The 10,347-nt window shown below is 40.9% G+C and overlaps 1 pseudogene; it reads left to right on the forward strand.

The window, feature by feature from the left end:
• The first annotated feature begins 1,344 nt into the window (after positions 1–1,344).
• LOC112072247 (solute carrier family 2, facilitated glucose transporter member 9-like) overlaps positions 1,345–10,347 on the forward strand; it is a 21,888-nt pseudogene continuing 12,885 nt past the window's right edge.

Genomic DNA, 10,347 nt, shown 5'->3' on the forward strand with positions numbered 1-10,347 from the left:
CTATAACTTATTGATGAATCTTGTCATCAATCCGTTACCACTACGGTGGTACTAAAGTGTCTTATCTCGTGATCTACCAACCCCCCCTCTGGCACAAAACCACAAATATACTTGATTCAAGATTAAGGCTCAAACACCGCCATGAATCAGATAGGATAAGCCACATCCTAATGACACCACAACCTCCCGACATTCTTACACTACCTTGTGAAACCGTTAGGAATTGATAACACCTGCCCTTCTATCTCCATGCTGAAGCTGATTTTAAATCGTACGAGTGTGGTGACACAGGCAGGATGATGCGTCTCCGGCACATAGGTCGTGCACTAAAAGTCTTGGTGAATCTCGAACAGAAATAAAAGAAGACTACATTTATTGTTCACCACTTTGTTAGGCGTAACTACTGATTCCTATGTTATTTCATAGCTTTGATGGTCTTCCACTATTACTAACAATGAGACATAGTAAATAAACAAAAAACCCTGCAATGAGTATGTGTCCAAATTCCTTGACGGGTAGTGTACATATGTATATACGACTACCTGTTAGGAACACAAGCATTTCACTAAACCCGCCCAGTAACATCTGCTAATCATGGTGTATGTGACCAAACATTTGATTTATGATACATTAAATACCGACCTATGTATAGGAGGCTAGCCTATCTAAAATGGTTTATGAATTACAAGTGTGCACTATTATACTCCCTCTCCGGCCTCTAGGTCATCAGGCTGCTGATTATCCCACACACCTGTCACCATCGTCTCGCACACCTGTGCCTCATGACACTCACCTGGACTCCATCACCTCCTTGATTGTCTTCCCTTTATCTGTCCCTCCCCTTGGTCCCCTTGGTTCTTTCCTCAGGTGTTATTTACTTTTGGTGTGTTGTTTGTGTTCATTGTTTCGTTTATTAAAACACTCACTCCCTGAACTTGCTTCCCAAGCGCACTTGTTACAGTGTCTACTGAATGACAATTTGAGAATGACGTATAGCCTAAATGTATGAAGGACATTGTAGAGTGTAGGCCTTTAATTGTTGGTGATTTTTTTTTACAATAATACACTTAGACTAGCAAGAAGCATTGTTGTCATTTTAGGTCATTTTTCAATGCACTTATGAGTCTTACCTCCAGTCGGTTTTGCTCAGAAGGCTCTTAACAACACTTTAACGGAGGGAAAGCTGATTAAATTCACTATGGTAGTCGCCCTTGCCTTGGAGAGTCACGCTGACAACCATCATGTGATGGCCTGCAGTCCGTCAAGCAGAACCYAGGAGGTTGGTTTGCTACTGGGAGGGACCTSTAGGCTTTGTGCTCCYCYGATTGGTGGGCAGAAGCTTTCACAACTTCTCAATTATGTCAGTCATCAAAACCTGCCTCTTTCCACCCAAAATAACATGGATGGAGATGCCTGTGGTATAAAAAGTATTGTAGGATAAACATTCATTTCTCTTAAAACCGCACCGCAAACCCGGGGGAGCATTTATTGATGAGTTCATAGATGGCAGAGGAAYTGTTATTAGCAGAAGATGGGAAATGTGTGGGGGTAAGTGTTGATTCTGRTTTGAMAATTGGCTTATTGATGATTCCTCTKGATTTTTGTCTATTTCATACAAAGACTGACTAGATTTTCTTTCAACGCTTTTCTAACATAGTTGTGCCTTCTCTACAAGTATATCACTTTTTCCATTTTTATAGGGAATATGAGATACACTACACGTTGGAGATCTAACTGGCTTTCAATATATTTTTGATCCTTAAAAGCATGCTTGCCATTTCCCTTTGATGGCTTTATATGGTAGGCTACAAATATGGCTTATATATAGTATGGCTTACTTTCAGATTTTTCTTTAATGTATATGATGGCATGGCAAAGGTGTTGGCCTATTGTAGTGGACTTCAAACCCGAGCCCAATACACATTACTGTGCATGTGTTGTGGCCTACAGTGCGTTCTGCTGCGTGGTTTAAACCTCTCTGCATTCATCCCTCAGCCAGTGCTTTCAATTCACTAAGGAATGCAGCTCATCTAGYCCAGCTAAAGCATCAGAACATCTAAACTGCTTCTGCAACTTGAGCTTATAAGTGGATACCATGTCACTGGGACTTTTAATGGAAACAAATATGTGTTTTTAAGATAGTTAAAGCCTATTATGAACTTCAATACCAGCCACTGAATCCAGGCTTGTCAGAAGACTGGAGCGACCTATTGGATGTTACAATGCTGCATTGTCTCTTTTCGGCCATTTTCATGTGTGGTTGTCTGTTAGTCTCTCCCGCTGGCCCTTTTTAAGAAGATTGAATTAGGTTCCTAGGCTAGCCATGCTCCGCTATGCTTTTTATTGTTCACCCTAACTTCTCTGAAATCAGGGCCTTGTCTGCCTGTTTGTTTTACGATGATCGCAAGATGGAGGAAGCCTCAACTACGTGAGTGGTAGGCCCCAAAGTGTTTGASTAATCTTRATAGGCAGTTTAGACAAGGACAGCTTTTGTTCTGGATTGAGCTCCATATCTGATCTATGTTAAAACATTTACATCAGGATGGTTTGAGTCTATGAACTCTATACGGAACTATAAAATGGCCCTGGGTACTTTGTTTACACTCGTCTATTCAMTCASRCAATATAAATATRAGTATATCTTGAGCACTTGTAATCATGCTATAGGCTACTACTGTACACCTGCTGTGGAGTTGTAGCCTATCAGATATCCAGATCATTATTTTAGCTCTTGTCCTTCTTATGTGTTCTTGTTGTACTATGCCTCAACCATTCACCCCCATACCTACAGTCCACAGCTGACTTTCACAAAAGCAATATGGCAGCTTCTGTTGCTTTCTGCTGTACTCCTGGTGAGGTTTGGTTAAGTTTGGTTAGTAGGGTGTAGTTAAGTCCTCTCTCAGCAACTGATCCTGTGCACTGGGGGTGTCAGTTAAGCTGGCTGTGCTGGAATTCAGAATCTGGACAGGGGGCTAAGTTCAGGCAGGACTCCTGACTACTACACCACCCRTAGGAATACAATAACACAGTACTTCTACTTAGCCTAGTATGTTTATGCAGAGCCATCATGCCCATAGGGGCACAGGGGCACTCAGAATATTTTTTGTATTTTTTGTTTTAATTTTGTGTTTTCCTGTAATACTACGAGCCACTTAGATATGTTATGAAGTTGGCTTTAGCTAGCCCAACTACAGTAGGTTCCCAGTCTCCCAACCTTATAGCTAGCTATCAAGAAGCCATTGCAGGCCATCAATTAAGTTAGTGTAGTTATCTTGTATGCTGACACAAAGATTCTGGTAGTTATTGGTCGTAGTAGCCTACTCTGATTCTGTCCCACTCTGAATAATAGAATAGAGTTMGGCCTTGTAAAGGGATTTTCTGTCAACTTTACATTTAGATGACATTTTTTAAATTGTACTGTCAAGTTTGTCCATAACTAATTCTACAAGTTTTTATAGTTTTTACAACTATCTGTAGTGTGATTTAAAAGAAACTTTTCCTCAAGCCTTTTCTTGAGGTTGGGGAAAAAACAAACACATGAAAACGTGTACAGTAATTCTGTGTTTGGCAGGTGGATTCCAGCAGGCTGACTAACCAGGGCTGTATTCATTCAGGCACGCAACAGATTAATAAGAATAACGTTTTTCAACCGAAAAAGAAAACAAGTATTCTTATTGGACAAGTCCAGGTTGTCCCTCCCTTTTTCAATCCATTATCTTCTGTTTCGTGCCCAATGAACATGACCCAGGTCCGGCCAAGGTCCAGTACAGTACAGCTCTCCTTGTCCCAGACAGTATKCAACCCATACCCTATTTATGATGTATTAAACGCTTGTACATGCAAAATCATGTACTAATCTCATAATTTACTAATCTCATAATTCCATACTAATCCGGCCACAGAAGAATTAAAATGAACCATTTCGGACTCTGACACCCTTATACACTATGCTGTCATTGTATAGTGGCACTAATCTCGGCACCCAAGTCTTGCATGCCAGCCAGCTACTCGATTTGTCACAAGTCTGTCACAAGGCTATAGCAACACATTTTGTGGCAGCGGTTGTTGTCAAAGTAGCCTAGTAACAGTAAAAGTTGTATAATTCACTTAATAATTGCAGATATGTTTATCCAGAACTGATCTATGACATGTAACCTACAGTTTAATGCTTATAATATCAATAATACTATACTGTAACCATTGTAATGTAGCTACATTCAGGTCAGCTTCCCTATGAAAACTGGTTCTGTACAGTACATCACAGAAAGCTGTTATGTTGACAGGTTGATTTTAAATCATCATTAAGCATAATGAACTATGGTTATGTATGTTTTCTATTGAAATGCCCAATGACCTGTTTTAGTAGTATTTACAGTCACAGTTTGTACTGTTCTCTCCAACACTTACACCTACACCACATGACTCCATTAATGAAACGATCATAGATATATGGGTCAGGAATTGTGCTATCTAGAACCTAAAATGCTTATTCTGCTGTCCCCATTGGAGAACACTTTGAAGAACCCCTTTTGGTTCCAGGTAGAACAGAGGGMTCTACATGGAACCCAAAASYGTTCTACCTGGAACCAAAAAGGGTTKTCCTATTGGGACAGCCAAATAATCCTTTTGGATCCCTTTTTTCTAAGTATATTTAGGACCCTGAGTTTTACCTGTAACTAGGACCCTGAGTTTTACCTGATAACCTGTAATTAGGACCCTGTGTTTTACCTGATAACCTGTAACTAGGACCCTGAGTTTTACCTGATAACCTGTAACTAGGACCCTGAGTTTTACCCGGTAACTAGGACCCTGAGTTTTACCCGGTAAATAGGACCCTGAGTTTTACCCGGTAACTAGGACCCTGAGTTTTACCTGGTCAGTATATGTGCTCAGAAAAAACCCTGGGCCCTGGTCATATTGTATGATAAAATTATCCAAATGTTATCAGATGTCTTGAATGTTTCTCATCAGGTTTTGCAGTGTTCCTACTTCCTACAGGTGTAGGATCTTAATTTGACCAGTTTCTCACAGCAGGAAAATAATCCTGGAGCAACAGGATGATCAAATGAAGACCCTACACCTGTACAGCATCTCCTAATGTTTTCCTTTCTCTAGTCTCTCACCAAGTCGCTGCTGGCCGTGGCTTTCCTGTCCTCGTTRGGTAGCTCCATGCTCTATGGCTACAACCTGGCCGTGGTCAACWCTCCTGCAGAGGTAGGAGGCACCACAYTAACATCTCTATGCAGTAAGACACTGCAGGCCTACATGCATTGAAATGGTTGTGAACAGGGAAATATACAATTTCAGTGAGATACATACAGTCAATAGGAATAGGCCTATTGTGAATATACAGACTCCATGACCGAACCTATCCTTTTTATAAGTACATATGTACTGSAGTTAGTGGACTATAACATAGGAGCTACACAAACTAAGACACRATATGTATTGTATAGGTTTACCACCATGAGTATTCTGTTRARGCCGTGTTACTACTCTCCTCGAGTAGTGTGAAATTGCTGATCTGGGGTCATTTTTGCATTTTCCCCACTATTGGTTAACGTTTACATTAMGAGAGGGGAAGCTGATCCTACGTCTGTACCCAGGGGAAACTTCACACGTGAGCCGAGCCATGAGTCTTGTRSCCTGATTTCCTGGTTGTGGTAGATTTGTTTTGACCTGGATGGTTGAACCGGTTCAGTGTGAACTGTGTCAATTCAGTCAGCCTCACATTAGACCGTGTTATTTCCACAATGGGAACGGTTGACGTTGTAAGGCCTGCTACTGCAGAGCATTTCCATCTTAGACTTGGATAGAGATCTTATAAGCTAAATTGATTTGTCTAATGGAGACAAAATGGTGTCATAAAAACATAACACACAATGGCCATTGACGTAGACTTCCATAGACAATATAATCGCACATTTCCACAGCGATTATTGGTATCTGAAGTTGAATCAGCCCAGTGTCTCTGGGTTAGAGATGATGAGTATGCCGTGTCTCTTGTCTAACTCCCGTTAGACAGCTCTGCAATCGCTATGATGTCAAAATACGTTTGTTACCAAATACGGTGTTTCGCTGAGCAACTATTTTAATGTACTCCCGTTACGGCCAGTATGTTAGAAAAAAAAGAGAATGTCTAAGTAAAAAGGTACAAGCAACATTTTCCTCCAATGTATTCAGCTGACTTCTGCATCGCATTAATGAGTGATTTGCATTGGAGGTACCGAATAGGCTTCTTTTTTTTTCGGTTGCTTGTACATAAAAAATAAAAAACGTTTTATTGTTACACACCGGATAGGTGCAGTGAATTTMTTTTTTTTTTACAGAGTCAGCCGTAGTAGATTTTCACCTTTTCGGCTCAGGTATTAGAACCAGCGACCTTTTGGTTACTGGCCCAACGCTCGAACCGCTAGGCTACCCACCGGTGGCCGCTTGCAGAGCTGTCTAATGGGGGTTTGAATCGGAGCTTCCTGGGCGTTAAAGAAGAGAGACATCATACTCATCTCTAACCCACAGACACTTCAGGCAAATCAGGCCGTACATGACGCATTGTTGCATGGTAAAATGAGTGAAAATGCTACCACGGTAAAATGAGTGAAAATTCTACCACGGTAAAATGAGTGAAAATGCTACCACCTCCCTGTCTCATGGATACCTGATGTTACTGTTCTTGTGGTTGATGATGGGGATGATGATGATGATGACAGGGTTGTTTTCTTTAGTGATGGATATTGCAATGTTTTTCATTTCAATCCCATTGTCAAATCTGTCCACAAATCTGTCTCTTCTTACAACCATTTTAGGAATGTTTATCGATTTACATCCCTGTCACACAATCCCTTGCTCCAATTGTTGGTTCCCTCCTTTTATTGTCCTTGCTTCAAATTCCCCAGTGGACATACAGTATAATTAGAAATGTGCACGGCTCCAAAARACAACCTAGTCTTTCACATCGGGAAAACAAGCAGAAGAATTGTCCGACACTTCACCAACAAATCGGTGGTACTCTTTTGGCACTATTGTGGAAGTCACGTGGGGAATCAGGGCCATCAATGACCCTCCTTCCTGCCAAATGGGTTGTCACGAGACTGCTGTGTCTATTCACAGACCTGGGTTCAAATACGATTTGAAATCTTTCAAATACTTTGCCCGCTTGTTTTAGTCTACCCGGATTGTCGGATGAGTGAGTTAAGCACTTTTGCAACTATTCTATTGGTTACATTGTGCCAGGCAAGCTCAATCAAGCCCAGCTTACATGTTTCAAATTATTTCCAATAGTAATTGAACCCAGGTCTGTCTCTTCCACTGAGAGAGTTGTATTCTGCTGCTCTGTTTCAGCTAAGGCTAGGGAGAGGCAGAGAGAAGATGAATTAATTACATAATAGTAACACCACGCTGATTCAGAGACAACGACGTCATTAGAGAAGGAGAGAGAACAGGAAAGGAGGCCCTGGAATTGAATTTTAGCCGTGACCTGAGAGAGAGAGAGAGGTACACTCTTAGAAAAAAGGGTTCCAAAAACGTTATTTGGCTGTCCCCAAAGGAGAAGTCTTTTTGGTTCCATGAAGCTACCCTTTTGGGTTTGATGTAGAACCCTCTGTAGAAAGGGTTCTACATGGAACCTAAAATGGTTCAACCTGCAACCAAACATAATTTTTCGACGGGTTATTTTATGGGGACAGTCAAAGAACCCTTTTAGGCTCTAGATAGCTTTTTTCCCCCTAAGAGTATAGTCAGATGGAAGACTAGGATGTGGTCTATTTGACTTCATAATGTGTAATTTTTCCCCAAAAGGGAGAGGATTCATTCTTTCTCCTACATTATGATCCAAAAACCCTCCATTTGACTCAATCAGAAAAAATGTGTCATCTGCTTTATCAAAGGGCCAGCTAAAGGATATGTGCCTGTCCGTTTTAAAGGGAGAGCAACAAAACAAGTGTTCTGTGATCAACACTTGCATGGTACTGTACATGACGTGTGTGTGGTAGATTCACCTATGCAGTATGCTGCATGTATTTTTGGAACAGCATTAGGTGCAAACCTCAAACCTCATTGTGTTACTTTAAATAAGGAAGTGGAGTAACATAAGTCTATCAGTATACTGTACATTAGGCTATGAGCTCACTAATCGGATTTGACTTCAACTTACAGCCAAGTGATTTAAGCCATTCAACTCAATGAGTCTGTAATGGTCGGTTGTTACCTTATTCTCTGGCCCTTCCTGACCTCTGTTCTGATGTCAGATGACAGCGTTTAAGCCCCCATTGTCATAGTTGTATTATAGTGCATAGCCAGGCGTACAGTGCATTCGGAAAGTATTCAGACCCCTTGGCTTTTTCCACATTTTGTTACGTTACAGCCTTATTCTAAAATTGATTAAATAAATACAAAGTATCATCAATCTACACACAATACCCCATAATGAAAAAGCAAAAACTGTTTTTTAGAAATGTTTAGAAATGTAATAAAAAACAGAAATACCTTATTTACATAAGTATTCAGACACTTTACTCAGTACTTTGTTGAAGCACCTTTGGCAGCGATTACACCCTCGAGTCTTTTGGGATGCTGTATCATAACAAAATGTGGAAAAAGTGAAGGGGTCTGAATACTTTCCGAATGCACTGTATATACCTGCACTGAAATTGAGTGAAAATAGATTTTCCTTCATAATCTCTCTTAAAAGGGAACGAAAACGCTCCAGACAAATATGACGATGCCAAAAGACACACATGTAAATAGTTAGAAAATAAAAGCCTGGGTATTGTCTGTTGATCCCATCACTTCTAGACTCTATTGTGTTGATATGARTTCCTTATCTACATTCTACCCTTTCTCCTTCTCCTCGCCCCCCTCAGTACATAGAAGCTGTTTTTCAGTCTATCTCAAGGCCATCAGACTGCTAAACAGCAATCAGTAACTCAGGCTGCTGCCTACATTGAGACCCAATCACTGGCCACTTTAATAAATGGATCACTGGTCACTTTAAACAATGCCACTCTAAATAATGCCACTTTAATAATGTTTACATATCTTACATTACTCATATCACATGTATATACTGTATTTGATAACCATCTATTGCACCTTGCCTATGCCGCTCGGCCATCGCTCATCCATATACTTATATGTACATATTCTCATTCACCCCTTTAGATTTGTGTGTATTAGGTTGTTGGAGAATTGTTAGATATTACTGCACTGTCAGAACTAGAAGCGCAAGCATCTCGCTACACTCACATTAACATCTGCTAACCATGTGTATGTGACCAATAGAATTTGATTTGATAAAGCAGCTTTGCAACCAGACAATGGCGTCTGCTTCTAGCAATTTCTTCTGACTTGACATGGTATCTACGGTATGTTTGACACTTCCTCCCTCTCTTCCTCCTCTCCCAGTACATCAAGGCATTCTATAACCAGACGATGATAGCAAGGAACGGGACGGGTCTGGACGACAAGAAGCTTACGTTGTTCTACTCTGTCACCGTGTCTGTGTTTGCCATCGGGGGCATGGTGGGCAGCCTCATGGTGGGCATACTAGTCACCAGATTTGGAAGGTAAGACTTAGCCCCAAATCTTAGACTTGCCCCTCCAGCCATAATTGACATGACGCCATTGACATAACGCCATTGACATAACGCCATTGACATAACGCCATTGACATAACGTCATTGACATAATAAAAAGCATGAGCTGGCGCACACCCAGAGAAAATGATTTAGTGTAGAGGTGCTGACTTACAGAGAATAAACTGTAAGCTGTGGAAATGGAGTCGAACGGTCCATATCTATAACCTCCCAGTCATTTATTTGGTAAAAAAACCCACCAACGTTGCGGCATCACTGTGCCTTCTTCAGGGTAATGTAACGAATGCTTGAACCAGGTTATGTAGACAAACAGTGACACCCATTCATTTACATTTACATTTACATTACATTACATTTAAGTCATTTAGCAGACGCTCTTATCCAGAGCGACTTACATTCCAAATGGGAACTACAAATGTGGCTCATGCGCACAGTGCAATAGCACTACAAAAACATCCTTCTTCAGACACCCACATATGTCAAAAAATCCCTGTTAGGGGTATCATCTCATGCAAGACAAAGGGAGTAATCCATCTCATCACCTGTTCATGTGGGAAAGCCTACATAGGACAAACGAAAAGACAAGTAAAACCACGCATAGCTGAACACCGCAGCTCAATCAGGTGTAAGAACACTGACTATCCAGTTAGCACTACAAAAACATCCTTCTTCAGACACCCACATATGTCAAAAAATCCCTGTTAGGGGTATCATCTCATGCAAGACAAAGGGAGTAATCCATCTCATCACCTGT

This window comes from Salvelinus sp. IW2-2015, unplaced genomic scaffold (assembly GCF_002910315.2).
Source record: "Salvelinus sp. IW2-2015 unplaced genomic scaffold, ASM291031v2 Un_scaffold1864, whole genome shotgun sequence".
Taxonomy (NCBI): Eukaryota; Metazoa; Chordata; class Actinopteri; order Salmoniformes; family Salmonidae; genus Salvelinus; species Salvelinus sp. IW2-2015.